This window comes from Carassius auratus, unplaced genomic scaffold, assembly GCF_003368295.1.
Source record: "Carassius auratus strain Wakin unplaced genomic scaffold, ASM336829v1 scaf_tig00214577, whole genome shotgun sequence".
In the NCBI taxonomy this organism is placed as follows: Eukaryota; Metazoa; Chordata; class Actinopteri; order Cypriniformes; family Cyprinidae; genus Carassius; species Carassius auratus.
Genome location: NW_020527721.1, coordinates 333,193 through 347,216, shown reverse-complemented (window position 1 = coordinate 347,216; position 14,024 = coordinate 333,193). Strand labels below are relative to the sequence as shown.

Sequence of the window (14,024 nt, the reverse complement as noted above, 5' to 3'; positions counted from 1 at the left end):
TGTGCTTGAAGTGCTGTGCGGAAGAGGATGGGGAAAAGTGCTCTAGCCACAGAGCAGTCCGATGATAAGTTATCTGCTAAGCAAAAACCGAGACCCCAGCAGTCGGTCACCGCAGGTGGAATACGACCCTTCCGAAAAGTAAGCAAACAATTCATCCTGTAGTAGACTGCAAAATAATGTGATCACATGCATAGTTGAAAAAAATCAAGAGTGAAAGGAAGTATTTAAGTTGTTTTAATTATTTTGTTTAACTGACATGCATGAAAGTATAGACGTTGCGCAACATCACTTTAATCATGTGAAATGTGCCTGAAATTGTTGTGAAAACCAGAGGGCTGCCAAATTAAATATTAGCGTGGCATTGCCTCAAATCAGATTATACAAAGGGTTTAAAGGAAGTAAGAGTTTGTACTAATGGAAAACTCTATTTATACAAAAAACTTCAAATATTAATTTGGACTTCAAGGGGGAAAATAATACAAATGTACAATATGACCCTTTTAATTGGAAAGAACATGGGATCGATTTGTCTTATATCAACTTAGTGCCAAAACAAAATTAGTTTGTCTTTGAAGCATTAAAGTATTTGATGATTTGCTTATGCAGAATTACATATATTTTATTCTGCCCTTTCTGATTTAGCTTTTGATTTGTGTGGTAGCCACCAGCTTACTTTAAAAGGGTTTGTACATATCTGCTTTTCTATATTATTAACACATGGGTGTAAAACACACAGTGTATGTGGACGGTTCCTCACAGGGGTGTTGCTGTGTTCACATGGATAGGTGTGTTTACATTCTCCAACTACCAATGATATGGTCACTTGAATTTGGTTGGCTCAGATTGCAGTTTTCACTGCTATATTGTAGTTTTTCTTTTTTTTACATTTTTAATTTTTTACATAGGATGTTGGAGAACGAACGACCATCAGAAGATTCCGCATCAAAGGGTATACATACTTCCATCAGTTATTTTTATACACCATTTACACAATTGTATTAGTTACATATATAAATATTTTAATATATAAATATTTTAAATTGTCAGTTTATTATTAAAATGTTTTCTTATTAATAAATGATTTTGTGCATTCATTTTAAATAAATACAAAATTATATACATTCATAATTTAGAGTTAAAATTTTTGCAGGACCAAGTGTGAAACATGAGATGAAGAAAGTGAAAATATCACATGTGACCTCAAAGAAACCGTCCACTGGGCAAATCAGGCGAAGTGTTCGAGACTCACTGGAGGAGATTCTTTTGAAGCGGTGTGTGAGAATGTGATTTTTGCTGGATTATCAGTTAGAGTTAGTCAGTAGCTTTTCTTTAGTTGATTAAAAAGAGCTACAGTGGGGGAAAGTATTTATCTGATCCCCTGCAGATTTTGTAAATTTGCCCAATTACCAAAAAAACAAGGGTCTGGTAGGTTTATTTTAAACTATAGAGACAGAATACCAACCAAAATATCCCGAAAAAAATATTTTATATAAAGGTTAGAAATTTGAGTGAAATAAGTATTTGATCCCCAAGCAAACATGACTTCGTACTAGTGGTCGACCGATATGTATTTTCAAAAATCTCTCCCTCCCCAACATGTTTATTTTACAATAATGAAAAAGCTAGAGGGAGGTTGGAATGGAAGATACAGATAGTGTGGACAGGTGTCTTATACACCTGACAAGCTGATAATAGGAGTAACTTCTTAAAGTGGCAGGATGTCCACATAACCAATCTGTGGGATCCAGATTTCTTGCTGGTTGGTAGGGGATCACATACTTATTTCACCCACTGAAACGCAAATCAATTTCTAAACTTTTTATATAATCTGGATTTTTTTGGTTGATATTCTGTCTCCATCCGTTAAAATAAACCTACCATAAAAGTTTTTTTGTAAGTGGGCAAACATTATAAAATCAGCAGGGAATCAAACACACATTTTCCCCACTGTTCCTCATTTTTATTAAGTGTGTAATGTTAAGTTGTTCATATTCTCTTCAATGTTTATCCTCTTATCTTAGACTGAAGGAGGCCGATATGAAGATTTCATTGGACAAGCCTGCTGAGTTGGCCAGAAGAACGGAGAAAGAGCTTTTTTGCTCTTTTTCAGAGTGTTGACAGCAAATACAAAAATAAATACAGAAGTTTGACTTTCAATCTGAAAGATTCAAAAAATAATGTAAGTAATTTAACATGATTTTTGGTAATATGATGATTGTTTTTCAGTAGCATATGACGTAACAACCTTGCAAACAATATTGTAAAATACGATTTCATATTTGACATTTCATGTCTCTCTCTCTGTGCAGTATATTTTCACTGTTTGCCTATTTCATTTCACTTCTAAAAATCTTATGCAGTGTTTATGAAAAGAAATGATCTTTTTTCAGGTGTTATTTAAGCGAGTGCTCAAGGGGGGAAGTTTCCCCTGCAGATTTGGTGCGTATGACTGCAGAAGAACTGGCCTCTAAGGAACTGGCTGCTTGGAGACTAAGAGAGAATCGACATGTTAGTAAAACATAGCTGTGTTGCATTTCTAAAATCTCACAATTTATTTTTTAAACAAACAGCGTAATGCCATTTGCAAAGTGTTTCCCTTCATTAGTAAAGTAAAATATGCAGCAGCAAATTACATTAATATGTACATTAGAAAAGTTATTTCATAGTCGTTCAGAATTTGAATTCAGAATTTATTGTTAACCCTATTGATGTTTTTTGCTGGCAGACGATTGAAATGATTGAGAAAGAACAGAGAGAGGTAGAGAGACGTCCTATCACTAAATCACCCATAAAGGGGAAATTGAAATTGAGAATCAGGAGCCTGCCAAGACACCAGAGGCCATAGAGGTTGAGGTGAGATTTGGAAGACATTATGCTCCATTCTGTGCAGCTTTGTTAGATTTTCCAACCAGAAATAAGAAAATTGCTTACTAAATGTTCCTTTTGTGTTTTCAGCCAGAGCCTGTGCCCGAAACCTGCGGAAGTTCCTGAAGATAAACCCCCTGAGACTAAAGCTGACAGTCCTAAGAAATCTGTAGATACCACCAACTTGCACAAGTCTCATCTATTTGACCTCAACTGCAAAATCTGCACAGGTAAAACATTTTCTGAGTTCAAATAATGTTCTGAAAAGGTGAAAAAATTTAATGGGTTATATCATACTAAACTAAAAAGTATCCTGGGTCTACTTAAGTTAGCAAAGCTTTTGACAAAAAAAGAAAAGAAAATCATAAAGTACAATAAGAATTCACCACATTGCATGTTAAAAAGAAACTTATGTTGAAGTTGCAAAAGTAGTAATTAGTACAGCTGTCAGAGTATAAAAGGATGTTTATGGTACAATGAACTTACTTAGATTTTTGATGTTTCTCTGAAGGTCGCATGGCTCCGCCGACAGAGGAAGCTGCTACAAAGGTGGTAAAAGTGGCTACAACAGTTGTGAGAAGGCAGTCTAGTACGACAGATGAATCTCAGCACTCCACAACTACACCTACATCTACATCAGCACTGATAGACGATCTGTCTTTAAGAGCCATGGAGGAAGGTCTCCTCAATTTTTTGCCCGAATCCAGGTAAGAGTCCTGATTAAGCAAGATTTTAAATGATTTTAACAAGACTTTAAATAACATTATGAAATTGTTGCGTTAATAGGTCAGATAGTCTGAGTAGCAAAGAAGACACAGCGACTTTCCTCAGCAGTCTGGAAAGTCTGTGGAGCAGCTTTGTTAATATGCCAGCTGTGGCGAGGTTCCTAACAAAAGCTTATCCTGTCTCTGGAATACTGGACCACCTTACACAGGTAAATTGGCAGTCAAACATTTTGAAACATCCTAAATGAGTCCTTTACAAATACGACTTGACATATTAGAAACGTTTTGAATTGGTGTCTGCAGGATTTGCCAGACAACATCCAAGTAGGTGGACGAATCTCTCCTCAAATAGTCTGGGATTATGTCGAGAAAATCCGTGCTTCCGGGACAAAGGTGAGAATGATTTATTCTTGGATTTGTCACATTCTGTAAGTGACCATTTGTATGTGCTCTTTGTGACTTTACATTTTTTTTCCCCCTAGGAAATATGTGTTATTCGTTTCTCCCCTGACACAGAGGAAGATGAGATCTCATATACCTTGTTATACGCCTATTTTAGCAGCCGGAGAAGATACGGTGTTGTTGCCAATAACCGCAAACAAGTTAAAGACATGTATCTCATTCCTCTCGGCTCCACAGAAAAAATTCCCCATCAGATTGTACCGTTTGATGGTCCAGGTAAGACTTTCTTTACAGGCTCATTTGTAGGATCCACATGATTTTTGCAACAAAATCTTGATAATAATTGTGGCACTCCACATTGTAGGGCTGGAGACCAATCGTCCCAATCTTCTTCTCGGATTGGTCATCCGCCAGAGACCAAAAAGAGACTTTGGGGTAATCCTGCCAAGCGATGTCAAGGAAGCTCCAAGTTTCTTGGCAGAAAGCAAACCTCATGTCGATTACCCACAGAAAGCTCCTGCGGTTCAAGATGTGAGCATACAGAAAAAAGACACTGCAGACTTAATTAAGTCCGTTGTTGAAGAAACCTATATTGGATACTGAAACCGAAGAGAATGTTTCTTTGCGCTTTCTTCCTGGGGTGCTGAAGTTGCCTGGAAATGCGGCATCGTCTTTGAGCGACACTGTGAAGGGTGATCCTACAACAACAGTAACCAAGACTCCAGCTGTTGATAGTGAAAACCATGGAGAAATCCATCCTAAATCTACAGCCACCGCTCCTCGACTTGATCGCTTCATTATCAAGAAAAAAGACCCCAAAGCTGTTAAAACAGAGCAGGCGCCATCCAGCTCGAGTTTGGAGACCAACTCGGAAAAGAAAGAGAGTGGAGTCATTTTTTCTCTGAGTGACAAACCTGCAGATGTTTCAACAGAGAGTTTCCTGTCTTCTCTCACGGCCGCTAAACCCAAAGATGAGTCCGTGTCCGGCAGCATAGCTGCACCTGCTAGTCAAGAAACAAGTGAAACCACTTCATCGGATCCACTGAAAGATTCTGTCAATGATGGCTCTAGCTCTGTCCCCAAAAACGAAACCATATCAAGTCCCACCAAGTGTTTGAAGACACCTGGTATTTTAAAGACACCAGCTTCATCAGCTGAACCTACCGAGTTAAAGCCTCAACAACCAGAAAGTAATTCAGAAAGAAAGTTGCTCCACAACCATCGGTGCAACCTTCTCAAGAGTGCAAAGCCATAGAGGACATCCAAGCCATCACCACAATCTCCTCCATTGGGAAAAACGAAGGTCCCAAACAGCCCAGGACCTCTTCTTTTAGCCCTAAATTATATAATCCAGCCCTCATTTTTCATTCTTATCATGCTGGTCCACCTGATCCCCAGTATTATCCTCCTCCAGCCAATCCTGCCCCTTTCTTACCCCTTCAATCACAGGTTCCTCCACCTTTCCCGTTTCCTCCTGGTCCACCTCCTCCACAGATGTTCCCTCAAAGCGATCCTCACATGCTCGCTCCACCTTGGTCTCAAACCGTCCCTCCCCAAACGCTCCCTGCACCTCCTCTGACATATGAGTCCAGCTTGCCGACCTCTTCGCCCCTCAGCAAAGACGAGAAGGGCTCGGAGAAGTCCTACAGTGATTTGGGCGACAAGCCGTCCAGAAAGTCTGATGAGACCTACAGGAAGGACAATAAAGATAGAGACCACTATGACAGACACCATCACAAAAGCAGGCACTACGACAGGGACCGCGAAAAGCACAGGGACAGAAGTCACAGTCATAAAGAGCGCCACTCGAAAGAGGACCGGTACGACAGACAGAGAGAGCGGCACCACAGCAGCAGTCATTACCGGGACAGAGACAAACACAGACGGGATTCTGATCATGAGAAACACAGGAGAGACTCAAGAGACAGGGCGTTCGTGATCTTGGCATCAAACCGCTCCACTTTCCTTAAATCTGTCAAACAGTAGAAGAAAACTATTTATAAAGTTGCAAAATGATTTTAATATGGAAATGCAGCTAGTACGAGATTTCTAGTTAGTGTTTTTTTGCAATCTAAAGGATATTTTTGTTTTAATTGTAAATTTTCCCTACCTGGCTTTACGATTACCCACTAACATTGTCTTCATAAGCAGCTGGTTGTAATAAAGAAATGAAACTACTGTTGTACGCAAAGTGCTATGAGACAAAAAGTCTCATGGCTGATGAGAACAGCTTCTTTTGCTTCACTTTTTATTTTTCCGTTTTAATTTTTCTAAATTTTGCTCAAGTATTTTCTATGTTTCAGGTGACAAATATTTCTTTGTACATTTTGTCTTGTCACACAACAGATATGTGCTTATTCAGCACATTATGTACAGTTCATAATATGTTTTTATTGTTAGTAAAGCGACTGAAATTAAAGTCTTTGTTTCTTAAAGTGGCTCTCTTTTTTATTTTCATGCACTGTAATAAAACAAACAAACAAAAAACCCACCTGAGATCCCAGAAAAAGGTATTGTTTATTTTACAATAATGAAAAAGCAATTAAATATTACTTTTGGGGTAGTACATTAGTATTTCACATTTATTATGGGAAATGGAAGTACGTCAACTCTAAGCCACTTTTTTAAAAAAAAAAAATTTTTATACACCAAACACATGGAATATGGTTTAAAACTGTATCTAAACATCACAAATATTGCTAACAGGGTAGCAAAAACAGCAAACCTCATAGTTCACTAATGAAAACATTAGACACTCTGAATCTGCTGGGGAAAAGCAAGTACAAGTAGGTAAAGGTATACTGCACCCTAAAATTACAATTTTGTTATTAATCACTTACTGCCATGTTGTTCCAAACCTGTAAAAGTTTCGTTTGTCTTCGGAATACAATTTAAGATTTTGGATGAAAACCAAGAGGCTTGTGACTGTCCCATAGACTGCCCAGTAAGATACACTGTCAAGGTCCAGAAAAGTATCGTCAGAATAGTCCATCTGCCATCAGTGGTTCAACCGTAACGTTATGGAGCGAAGAGAATACTGTTGGCAAATAAACCAAAAATAATGACTTTATTCAACAGTTTGAAGCCACGGTTGCCTTTTCTACTACCCTTCACTGTGTGCCATCTTAAGCCGGTCACATCTACACTTTTTGGAGACTTTAGTAGTAATAGTTTCACTTCCCAGATTACAGCGGAGCTGCACAAATCCAGTTGACAGGGATACGCTGAAGAAATCACCTTGGGTGGGAAGAGATACATGATAATTAACAGAATTTTGTTCACAATATTACAAAACTATATTGCAATCTTGATTGTTTTTTCATTCATATTTTGTTATTGAACTATATCTTAAATAATAATATGCATTAGTATGTATGAATATGTATTAAGCGTACACTTTTCCTAATGTAACAAAAGTCAAGATGCTGTCTTACCGGCCAGACTGCTCAAGTAGCATGCAGTGAGAACAGGGTGCCCTCTGGTGAAAGAGTTTGAAACTGCAGTTGCAGATGAGTTCTGTGCCTTATGTTGACGGGAGCAAATGACATCCAAGAGGATTGATTCCCACTGAAGAAAGGCTAAGTGGTAGATGAAGCTGGAAAAGACACGGAGAACCCTGAAAGTGTTGAATTTTAATACGCTTATTTAAGCAACTTCCTGACTTTCATAAATTGAATGGACCAGTAGAGTTCTACAAAAAAACAAAACAAAAACATTATTAATATTATTCAGTTTTCAAATTTATGTTTTAAAATGTCATAAAAAAGTTATTTTAATGTGTCATACTATTTTATTGTATTTTTGATTATTGCATCCTTGGTGAGAATAAGAGACGTCTTCAGAAACATTTTTATACACATTTATACAAACATTGTAAATCCAGGTAAATATATGAATTCTACTGTATATTATATTATATTATATTATATTATATCTATTAACTGGATAGTATTTTGTTTCTACCCACAGTTACTATATACCTGAAAAGAAACACAAATATGCCTGTTAATCATAATAATAATGAAGTAATTAATCTCCGGTCTTTAGAAAGCAGAATGAGTACATTTGAAAATTTTAACCTATCAATTTATTGTCTTCATTTTCTTTTTTACACTATGTTTGTCTGAACACTACTGAGGACCCCCAGATTGTGGTCTAACCTTGCTTGCAGAAGAGACCAGCAGAGCCTAGGGGGCACTGGCATGTGTATCCATCAGGAAGGGGCACACAGGTGGCGCCGCGAGCGCAGGAGGAAGGTGGGATGTGCTCAGCATCACAGAACAACACTTTCTAAAGAGTAAAGAGCACCTTTCCATCCAAACACACACTGACAGCTGGAGGGGAAGGCCAAATACAAATGATTAATAATGTTTGTCAGTCTTTCCCGTACACAAACAGGCACATTTTCTGAAGTGGAAGTCTTACTGCACAGAGGATCCAGAGTCCACACAGGTGCCTCTGTTCTGGCAGATGACCAAGCTTCACATTACATCCGTGCACTGGCCTGCCCTCGGCCCTCGGCCCCTCCTGAAGGATGAAACCTCCCATTCCATCTCGCCTGAAACAGCAGATCAAAAATAAGCCTTTAAAGTCAAAGATAGAGAGAAACTCCTGGCATTACTTACTCACTCTCATCATGTTCTCATGGTAACCAGGGGCTGTAAAAAAAAAACCAAAAAACAAAAAACACACACACAAAACAGAAACGAAAACAAAACAAAACACTAAAACCACTTTGAAACCACTTTAAAACCACTTTGTCTTTACTTGTGCATTATTCTGATACAAGCCATATGATATATTGAGTGAGGAATAGAGAGATATATACAGTATCAAAAGTTTGTTGTCAACAAGATTTTTTTTAAAGAAATGTATATTTTAGTAAAAATGCATTAAATGGATAAAAAAATTACAGTAAACACTTTTCCATAGTTACAAAAATGTATTTCAAATGCTGTTCTTTTGAACCTTTCTTTTGTAAGAATTCGGACCATATCAAACCATTATTTGATGATAATATGTTTCTTGAGCACCAACACAGCATATTAAAATGATTTCTGAAGGAGCATGTGACACTGAAGACTGAAAATTCAACTAATCAATCACAGGAATACATTTATTTTTTTAAATTGTAAAACAAATTAGAAAATGTATTTTAATCATATTACATAACATTACTGCTTTTACTTCTGATCAAATAAATTAAGTAATAAATTACAATTTAATATAAATTAAAATTGAAAATAATTGTAATGTTTTACAGTATTAGTTTTAACTGTATTTTTGCTCAAATTAATGCAGATATTTGATCAAATAAACCTCGAAAGAACAGATTTTCTTCAAAAACCTAAAAACAAACAAACAACTGATCTCAAACAAAGCACTTCTAATCACTCTGGGGGCATTCATTGAACAGCATGCCCCAGATGCCTTTATCTATAAGACTAGAAAATGCCGTCACTGAAATTTCATATAATAAAAACACCTAATTTCAGCACATCGCTCTCTACAGAAACAAGAAGAAAAAATGACATGGTGTTGACAAAGAGTGTGACTATTTTTGGAAAAGCTATCAGGGAGAAGGAGAGGCAGAAAATATGTACAAATCCATGATGCTGAAAAAGAAATAAATTATGCTTTTATGATGATAAAGAAAAATCTATTCTGTTCCTCTCTTTCAAATAAACAGAAAAAAATAATTTAAATATCTAGTAAGTGGCAGATACAGATACAGTGTTATGAATATCAAGCCGTTGCAGATGAGTTCTGTGCCTTATGTTGATGGGAGCAAATGACATCCAAGAGGATTGATTCCCACTGAATCTCACTTGCGCTCCATGAGATCAGTTCATATATTCATAGGTGGGTATTAAATTAAGATGATAATTAAATAGTCAGTCAATAACCATTTAAAATCTTCATCAAGTAGTTTCAACAATGTAATTTGAGCTGTTCTGATACTATATTTTATTTGCCCAGTAGACTACCGTTTTTAGGGAATTACTGTCAACAGAGGGATGAGTTGAAATTATGTTATGCTTTAATACGGAATAATTTTTATTGAATCTAGAGCATTTCTTCAACAAAAGCGACTATATAAGACATGCAGTGGTTTGGAGGAATCATTTAACAAATGTTTTCATGATGATGTGCTTAAAGGGGTCGTATGATGCTTTTTTAAAGATCATTATTTTGTGTATTATGTGTAACAGAATATGTTGACATGCTTTAATGTAAAAGGAAACCCACACATTATTTTTCAAATACTGTACATTATTGTAGGTTCCTATGCCCGGCCTCTCTCAAACGCGTTGTTTCCTACAGTTATTTGTTTGGTCAATACATAATTCACATACTTATTTGGTTATTTCACTGCTTTATGTGTCTAAACCTTTGACGGATCAATAGTTGTTACATTTTACAAGCAATTCCCCTCAGAATGATAATGTTGACCTGCAAACACCATATTTTGTTAGCATTAAAATGTATGTTATCATAAAGTTTTATGCTGAATGATTGCACACATATTACACACAAGGTTAAGGGTCCCATCAGAGCTAAACACAAGATCAATTCATGCACCTCACTTTCTCTGCACATCACTACACAGATGATCCAAGTAAGAAAGACTGATTTAATCATGAACTGACAATCTGAATCAAGACATCAAACAAGACCATAATGAAAAACAGGAAAAAACACACTACCTTGAAAGCTGTTCTGAATCTGAGAGCCCGCAGGCAATAGCTCAGGTGTGTATTCTTCATATCCACCCACATAAAGATGACTAAAGGTGTTCAAGCCCACCAGTGGTCCAGGGGATGTACCCATCCTCCTCTTCTGCCCATCAACCTGTTCAGAAAAGAGCAAACCAACATGATGTCAGCAGGTAAAAAAAGATCTCAGTCGAAATCAGTCACTCAGAACAAGAAAACACTTTGAATTTCAATTTCATCAATTTAACTTCTTTAAAACACCATATAAAAGGCAGAAAACAATTTTTTAAGGAGGAATTTTGTTTTCAAGTATGAAAATCTTTTAAAACAACGTATTTATTTGAGAAGCAAAATGTATAGTTAAAGGGGACATCAGATGCAAAATTCACTTTTACATTGTGTTTGCACATAAATATGTCTTAGCAGTCTGTGGACACTATCATCCCACAATGATAAAAACCCATTCACTCATTTTTTCTTAATCCCCAAGAAAACCTATACAGTCTCAGTTATCAAGACCTTTTGATTTTTCCTGAGCAGCATGATGTCATACTGCTCAAGCCCCACCCACGGTCGCTGACAGACTGTCCTGTATTAGCATATTCCCGCCCTCAGCCAGCTGTATGATGTCTGCCATGTTCTTCTCACTCATACAGCTGTAGCAACAGCAATGTTTCATAAACAATGCAGGAATTTTGTAGTTGGATGTAAAAGTGAATCTTCATGTTCTCCTGACATCTGAGCAATCGAGGATGCAGTGAATTTTTTTAATAATGTGCTACAGAATACACAAAAAATGGAAGAGATGGGTGGGGTGAGCAGAAGCTCATTATCATTTAAAGGGACATGCACTGAAATGGGTTGCTTAGAACAGATTTTTTTTTTGACAAGGTAAAAAGGCATTGTTTTACACAAATGAATGTATAAAATATACAGTTATTTATTAAAGATACTTCTTAAGATATATATTTCCATTAGATTTTTTTTTTCAATAAGCTTAAAAGTGGAAAAATAATTTATGCTTAAAAAATATAAATGATATAACGTATTCTTTACTTTTATTATCTCTATAACATATTACAATCAATTTTTAATTTTAAATCAATTTCTACTGGTAAGCAAGTAGATCTTATCTTATTTCTTTAAATATTTCCATAATAATGACGTTTATATTTATTGTAATATTTATAATTATTAAATTATTTATTATACAATTATTATTATTAAATTATTTAAAGATTTTTAACACATTTAATGGTACACACACAAAAGTATTTTTATTTTATAGTCATTATGTAACAAAATATTTACTATTTTTATCTTTTATAATAATTTTTCAGGATTATTTGATGACTGCAAAGCTCCAGCATTTCTTTTTAAATGTTTTGCAACACTATAAAAAATCTTTAAATCACTTTTCGATCAATTTAATGGATATTTGCATTGAATAAAAGTCCAAAACACAAACAAATAAAACAAACAAAAAAAGCCGGACCCAACTTTTGAATGTTAAAAATGTAAAAAAGTTGTATTAGGTCAGACCAACCTTTTCTTTTCAGTAAAGCTAAGTCAATATACAACTTATCAATGTAAATATAAAACACACTTTCAGCCATCTGTTTTTCAGATATCTTCCAAAGTGCACTGTGTAAATATTGATCCTTGGGTTCAGGCGCTTGCTGATAATTGTTGCCAAACCCGAAAACCAAGATTATATTTATGAACAATCCTGCCATTCCGCAACCCCAATGTGAAGAAGTCGTCTCAACTTATGCCTTCATAAAAACAATAACCCACAGAATTCAATTAATAAATGCAGTGGGGACCAAAAGTCTGAGAACATATTTGAAATCTAGGATTTTTCCCCCTCATCATTTTAAACCTGGAAAAAAAACGATTAAGGGTTCTGAAAAATGCATGAGGTAAAATGAATCACTAATTTTGATGTGGTCACTAACCACTCATTTACTATGCAAAAAAAGTAATAAATTAGAAAAAAAAGTATGTCAATTTGAAGCATTTTCACTGGTTGTCCAGGTCAATCCGGCCATCTATAAAATGTAATTTATTTTTCTTTTGAGCTGATGGATGTAACGCTCCAATTTATCTGGCCAATTATCAGATGAATAGTTGTCTTCTCATCTTCTCTGATTCCTTCTTTTTGATTTTGTCCTCCACTGTGCTGCATGGCTCCCTTGACAATTGCTTCATTATTCATAGTGCTGTCCTGTTCTCTCTTTCCCTCGATGAATCATCCTAAACTATAATCCCAAGAGACACTCGCTGAACTGAGGAAGATTCATACCCCCTTACGCTTTTATTCGGCTGCCTGTCTTTTGATTAAACATGTTCGTAGCAGTGACGTGTCAGTTAGCAGCCACCGAAACTGACCTTAAAATAAATTGCCAATGGTGACGGAGGAAATCAAGGCATGAGGAAACTTGACCGAGATGGCGTGTCTCTCAAAACGACAGCTGCTCTTCTTAACGCCATTTTCAACAGGAAGTTGATTTGTTGGTTTTTGTTATAAATATACATTTCTACATTTAGAAAAAAAGGCTGTCATCTTTGCATTCAATCATTTTCTTAATACATTTGTGTGTGTGTGTGTGTGTGTTTTCAAGTAACAATAAGCTTAAAATAATATTGTTTTAGGAGCACAATTTTACAAATATGCATCATAAAATATTTCCAAAAGTATTCTTTTTTAAAGATTGGATTTTTGCTTTAAATTTGAGTTTTGTCTAAAAAAAAAAAGTATTCTTAATATTTGTATAATATTTTCAATTAAATTTTCAAGAAATGTATAATTAAACAATATTAAACTTTTTTTTTTAGCTGTTAAGCAAGAAATTTTTTAGATCAATTTATGTAATTATAATATTATTAAATTGATCATTATTAGTGCTGTCAAACAATTAATCGTGATTAATCATTTCCAAAATACGTTTTTGTTTACATAATATACTGTATGTGTGTGTACTGTTTATTTATCATGTATATATAAATACACACATACAGTATATATTTAAAAATATTTACATGTATATACATTTATATGATATATAAATATATTTAATATATAATGTAATGTAATATAATGTGTTTGTATTTATTATATAAATACACACAGTGCAGACACTTATATTATGTAAATTAATCGTTTGACAGCACTAATGATAATCTATTATACATTAATACACACTATTATTAAATAATTATTACTCATACTTATCTACCAATTAAAGATGTTCAAATGTTTTTATTAGTAAACAAGTCTGCATTTATTGTATTATATAACAAAATATGGACACCC

The 14,024-nt window shown here is 35.2% G+C and overlaps 2 pseudogenes; one reads left to right on the top strand and one right to left on the bottom strand.

The window, feature by feature from the left end:
• Positions 1–5: 5 nt before the first annotated feature.
• LOC113092415 (PHD finger protein 3-like) lies at positions 6–5,978 on the top strand (annotated as a pseudogene).
• Positions 5,979–7,010: 1,032 nt separating this feature from the next.
• LOC113092414 (protein eyes shut homolog) overlaps positions 7,011–14,024 on the bottom strand; it is a 214,720-nt pseudogene continuing 207,706 nt past the window's right edge.